Source organism: Serinus canaria, chromosome 3 (genome assembly GCF_022539315.1).
Source record: "Serinus canaria isolate serCan28SL12 chromosome 3, serCan2020, whole genome shotgun sequence".
In the NCBI taxonomy this organism is placed as follows: domain Eukaryota; kingdom Metazoa; phylum Chordata; class Aves; order Passeriformes; family Fringillidae; genus Serinus; species Serinus canaria.
In genome coordinates this window covers 72,542,196-72,548,884 of record NC_066316.1, presented here as the reverse complement: position 1 = coordinate 72,548,884, position 6,689 = coordinate 72,542,196, and positions in this window count along the sequence as shown.

The following is a 6,689-nucleotide window of genomic DNA, read 5'->3' as shown; positions in this document are numbered from 1 at the left end:
TGAACAGCTGAGTGCTAAAAATAGATAGTAATTAAAATGGAAATATTGGGCTGGGCAAACTCCACCTGAATGCTCTCTCTCCCCTGCACCTCCTTGAAATACAAATGCAGTGTAATTGAATTTGAATGAATTATTCACACGTGCATAAAGTAACATGTAAGTGAGCATTAAAAACAGCCATTGTACATGTACCCTGAAATCAAAATACAGCTCATTCCTTTAAGGCATTAGCAAAAAGTTCAGTTCTCACTCTTGACTTTTTGATAGTGTTTATGCAACAGTGTCGTTCTGGTGCAGGAAAAACAAAGCCATGAAAAAAATGGAAAAGTAGTTTCTCTGTTTATTTCCATCACCTTCTGATAAACGATCAGGATATGCTCACAGTAATTTACAATGTTATGGAGTATCTGTATTTTGCCCAACCCTGTGAAGCTGTTACCTAATCTAGTCTTACATAATCAGTAAATAAACTAAAAACAAAATATGACCCATTGATACTATTTGAAAATGATAATATTGAATAAGGTCTGCTTAAAAGTGTTTCCTGTGATAAATCACAATTTGTTAAAAATTCAAATGAATGAATGTTTTTAAAAAACAGAAGCAGAAAACAGAGAACTTCAGTCCTTTTGGTCTCCATAAATAATAACTTCTTCAATTAATCTGATTTAGTACATTAATCAAACATTATTGATTAGTATACAGAAAATGTGACGTGCTGATGTGGCTGGTGAGGGAGTTGTTTAAGCGATAGAAGTATTTAAAAAATTCCCTCCCCCAGCAGGGTGATCTCAGGTGGGATGTTAAATGTATGCTCAGCCACTGGTTGCAAGAAGTCACTAAAGCAAACAGTGAAGCACCTTGGTGAAGGCAATTGCAGCCTCACCACTATCAAGTGGCAGTTCTGCTCAGTGACCCTCTCGGATCTCAGAAAAGGTCTTTTCGGATTCTGGGTCTCGCTGTATTGATTTCAATCAGCAGCTTTTCCTAAGAGCCCCACTTCAAAATAACCCTGCCAGAATTTCTGCTCTCTAACCCAAGTTTTATCTCAGGGTTTTTGTTCACATTTGACATCGTTCAGATAAATTACAGGAGAGGATTTTTTTATGTGTACTTGTTTCCCTACCCACATTTCTTTTTAATTATGTTTGTTCCCAACACAAGTAAATCTTTCTGTTTACTTATGCTTTCAGTCGCTCTATTGAGGGAGGTACACTGAGCTGCCTCAAGTGTTGTTTTCAAAATGTTTTTACATTTTTGGCCATGCTTCAGTGGGACCAAAGTATTTCTGTCAACAGCTTCATTAATGCCAGGATTTTACTGCTGGCTCTCGAGCACTGGAGGCAGCCTGCTGGAGGCTCTCTCACCGCTCAGACCCCCGTGCTTTCCTCTCTTCCCTAACAGAGCAGCAGAGGCTTTGGGAGCCCACACACTACAGTGGCACAGGCTGGAGAGGGACCAGGCAGCTGCTGCTCTGCACCAGGGCACAGAAGTCAGAGCAGAAGGGCAGAAAGTCAGCCCCATCGTGCTTCTGCCCCGTGGGAGGCTGCACCGCATCGCCAACGGCGCGGAGCAAGGCACGCAGGGGGAGGCCAAGTCACTTAAGCCATGTTTGCACCTCCTAACTTGTACAGCTCTTGGCATAAATTAGAGCAGTCTAAAGGGCTTTTTGATGGTTAATGCTCAGGGAGAGGGGAACGAGTATTTCAGACAGCAAAAAGGTTTCAAAGTTTTTCTCGTTTGCTGTTGGGTTTTTTTTGTTGATGCTTTTTTTAAATTAAGAAGGCTATCAGGAAATCCTCAGCAGAAACTGAGAATGGGTTCCTGATGGCTGGCTGGATTTTGCCAAAATCCGTTTTAAGGTTTACTTAGAGTAAGCTCAAATCAGGTTGCCATATGGAATTACTCCGTGCAGCAATCTGACCTAGAGCAAAACTGAACAAAGCTGAGATTATTTACTAAACTCCTAAACCACTGCCTGCTTTACATCTCTCCCACACTGGATCTAATTCCGTAAGTAAATAAGCACATATTAAGTTAAAAACCCAAGTCAACTAATAGACCAAATAGTTGTACACAAGGCAGGCTATTTCATGACACACAAAACACAGCCATGGGTCAACATTCAAGCCTGAGACTGTCTCAAAGCTTGTTGGCACCTGCATTTTAGCATATTTACTGCTCTAGCCAAGAAGATTGATCACAGGAAGCCAAAGCTGTTCCCTAAAAAAAAAAATAAAAGTAAAAATCAGCTGTTTTCTATGAGCAGCCTGTCAGATAACCAGCCTAATGAAACCATGAGCATTTCTCTTGAGCTCAAGAAACATTCATGCTGAAGAGGGTACTGGAGTCATTCTAATACTTTGCAGTTGTTTTGGAGGTTAAATAGAAAGCAGCACAGAAGAAAGGCTCTGCCTTTGTGATTAGAGAAAAGTCAGAAACATAACATCAAAATGCACAGTTGTGCCCTTGATGAAAATAGACTTAACACTTAGGCTGTATTTTTCACCTCACTGGTGCTCTCCAAATTGAAAACACAAAGGATGCCTTTCGTTGGTATTCTTTAAAAAAAAATGACACAACTGTCCCACAGAGAAACCAGACAGCCAAAACACAGTCCTGTTTTTGTTAAAATAATTCATAACCTGATGAAATGTCCTGTGTCAGAATCAAGAAGCTTCAAATGAAAAATGCATCTAACTCCTGTCAAAACTGTACAAGCTGTTTGCAGTCTCGGCCCTCCCCATCCTGGGCTCCAAATGGATGCAATAGTAAAAGAAAAGGAGCAAAAGCCTCAGCAGACAGCAATCTTAATGTCTTTTGGCAGGACACATCACCAATTTAGAAAACACTGACATTCATGCACGGAATTTTGGCCAGCTTGTACACACCAGCGTGGTGTCACCAGCTCTGGCAGAGCAAAAGGGCATTCCCAACAAAGTTTCCTTACTGGTGCATACAGGCAGGACTCCACTGGGCAAGATTTCACTCTCTGTGGTGACAATAATCTCTTGCATCTTCACTGAGTTTTGCTAGACAATATAGGAGAAAATGTATAGTTTCACATCTTCTGATACCTTCTTCCTTGGTTTTCTTCCCAATTGTGGAGATGATAGCACAGAAGAAGGGTGGCAGCCTAATGTGCTTTACCTCATAAAATAAACAGTGCTAATGTAAAAAAGTTGTTTTGAATGGTGGTGTGGTGCTCACTGCTCTTTCAGCTCTCTTGCATCTGATAACTCTCGACAAGCTAGAGAGCCACCTCTTTTGCTCTGTGATGAGCAGGTAGGCAGAAAATCATGGTGGGTAGCAGAAATCAGTGTAACATCAAAGCTGCTCTAGCAGATCCCAAGCATACAGAGAGTTCTGGACTGTCTCAAGCTTCAAGGGAGATAGAAAGAGCTATAGAAAGATTACAGCTTGCCCTTTGAAAGTGAATGAAATTGTCTCTGGAAATATATCTTGAGGATAAATTGAAAGCATCCAGCTTGAAAAAGTACCTTAAACTCTTATCACCATATTCTCACATCTCCTTGTCAGAAAAGTAAAAAAAAATCCAAAAATGTAATACATTTGATAATGCACAAATTTGTCTACCTGCAACAGAGCACTGATATAGCTTTGAAATATGTCATGCTAACAATTCCTAGGAATATGGCTGGATGTGAAAATTGGCTCCCACGAGAAACTTACCACCTGATACACTGGGTACAAAACCGTGGAGCCGAAAGTCAGATGAAAGCTTGAAATATGCTGATACTTTCTGGGTTCCATTTTCCAGGTGTCGGATTCTGCTCTGCATTTTATATTAATACTTTTATTATAGGATACTTTGATTTATAGATTAAAACTAGTCTAGATCAAAAAGGAAAAATACAGATAGCATAACAAAAATTACAAAACTGATGACAGCTCTTTATAATGATGCATAAATGAAAAATACTGATGAAATGAACAGCAATAACAAGCATTTAATTATTTGTATAATGTAAGGCACATTTAGAAAACAACCCAGTTTTTAAGTTTCCCTCTCAGATGCATCTGATTGTAGATTTTGTTGTTATTTTCAAATACAGGTGTATGTCCTCTGGTCTGTTTTCATCTTTACCATCTGTTTGCAGACCAGAAGTGACAACATTTTGCAATGCAGCTAAAGCAGCTTGCGTATTTGGTATGCTGAAGGCATCTATCATCTTTTGTCTGTAGATTTTCTGAAAAGTTCATCACCTCCATTCCCTCAACCAGTAGCTTTCTTGTAGCAGAACTAATGCCTGAGAGAAAAAGATTGCAGGGTCCTAAGAATGACATTGACACCAGCTGCACAAAGGAGGAAAAGGGAAAAAGGAAAGCAAGTAATGGAAACTGTTGCCATTTTCCTCATCAAAAGCAACACACAATTTTCAGGATCAAGAAAAGAAGCTAGAGCTGAGCAAGCTAGAATATAGACCAGGGCTTGGGGCAGAAGAGAAAAAGAGAAATAGAGCAGATAATTCCTATGAAAGACAAAATCAAGATGACAGACCGTGGGAGAAAGGCAATGGCAGACTGTGCCAGAGAGGTGTCTGCAAGGAAGAGAAATCTTGGTAATGGTGAGTCCAAGCTCTTTCCATGGGCAGCCAGCCTTGCACCTGGCCTGGGGACCACAGTCCAGAATGCTGCATGCATGCACAAGCCATGTAGTCCATCAGGGTTTGCGGCGCGGTGGACAGCCCTTTTTAGTCACACAGGCACACAGCAGGCTGTTTGTGACCTTCTGACATTCAGAGGGGCTGTATCAAATGAAATTTCTGATGCTGAAGCCTCTGATGGCCACCATATGTGGATAGAGGAAGTTCCTGATGGTATTGCACACTTTTATTACAATGGCCATGACAGCAGATTTCCTCAGTGCGGAACAATTTGCCAATGAGCATGGAAACCAAGAGTGAATAGATACAGTGGGCAACAGCTACCTTCAGGCACCAGAAAAGAGACTCAAGAGCAGGCATGGAAGTGGCAGGACTTAAGTATGCAGAGATGAGGATGACACTCAGATTTGTTGCAGTGCTTTACTCAGAGAAACTTGGACTACTCTTGTCCTAGGGAGGATGGTGTGGTCTCATGATTGCCTGTGGATCTCAGTGTGGGCTTCAGAGAGAGAGAGGTAGGCCAAAAAAAAGGCATTTCTGAAACCCCTCACCCATGAAGAGAGACAGAGAAGAGAGCAGAGAGAAAATGAAAAACAAAATAAAAATAAAATAGAAAATAAAAGAAAAATAAAAAGAAAAAGAAAAGGAAAAAGAAAAGAAAGAGAAAGAAAAAGAAGAAAGAGAAAAGAAAAAGAAAAAGAAAAAGAAAAGAAAAGAAAGAAAGAAAAGAAAAGACAAGAAAAGAAAAGAAAGAAAAGAGAAAGAAAAGAAAGAAAAGAAAAGAAGAAAGAAAAGGAAGGGAAGGGAAAGGAAGGGAAGGGAAAGGGAAAGGAAAGGAAAGACACTTGGAATGTTTTGCACTGCTAAACAGCATAGTTTGGTGAAAAGATAATGCCATTTCCTACCAGCATGAAAATTCAGGCCAAAGAAAGGGGAAGTGCCTAAATTAGCCCATAGGAAATGCCAACATCATGAATGCAGTTTAAACTTCTAAATCAATGCTGCAGGGTATTCCCCAGTCCCCAGGAATGTCTCTAAGAACCGAGCACCTACATCCAAGCAGGAGGAAAGGGCCGGTGACAAAACTCTATCTCCATTTTATGCATTTAATTTACCTGAGACTCAAAACTGACTCCTCTGTGCATCACACCCCTGATGCTCATGTATTTGCTCTGTCTTGTGAGTGGGAAATATGTGGACAACCCCTTTCTCTCCAGAGAAAGCTGCTCTCTCACCTGACCATAGCACCAGTGTCACTCTCTGAGACCATCTGTCTTGCATTTGTTCCCGGCAGGGAAGAGACTCAGAGACAGGGTCAGAGAGGACAGGGTTTGACAGCTCAGAAACTGCCCTAGAAAGTAAGAGCTGTGACTGAGAACTCAAGCCCAGAAGGACCTAAACCCCAGACCAGGCAAGGGTTGCAGCAGCTCAGATGCTACACATGGCTCCTGTTGCTCTGGGTCGATTGAGATATCCAAGCACAAACCCTCAGGTCACAGCCAGCTCTCAGGCCTGAAGGCAATTGAACAGAGCTCCTCACCTGTTCTGTGTCAGAACACTGCTCTCTGGGCACACTGCTTTAAACACCTAATGGCCATCATGCTCCAAGTCAGCAAGCTGATTTAGCTGAGGCACAGGGGTACCTCAGGATTGTGGATGCCATGGGACAGGGAGAGAGAAACAGCGAGCGTTTCTCACAGTGGCTTGGGAGAAATTCTAGGGAGTTAAAAAAATGTGATAACCTGTTGACTATAAACAATGTGCAGGTGCTGTTTTTCTGTCTTGTTTTTCTGTTCCTCTCAAGGACAGTGCATGAGAAAGATGTTTCTGTTAGTCAGCCAGTAGAATAGAATGTAGCGTACCGCTCTATAAAAACCGCGCGGTTCTTTTGAATGAAGTCTCTTCTTCGCCTTTGCTACGATCCTGCCTCTCGCCTGTTCCTGCCCTGACCCCGGCACACGAGTGACCCAGGGTAGCTTCAAAAAATAAGGCAGATGATGCACAAATAGATAATTAACCTTAATTAAATTCTTCCTTAAAGAACAGTGTTTGAGCAGATTG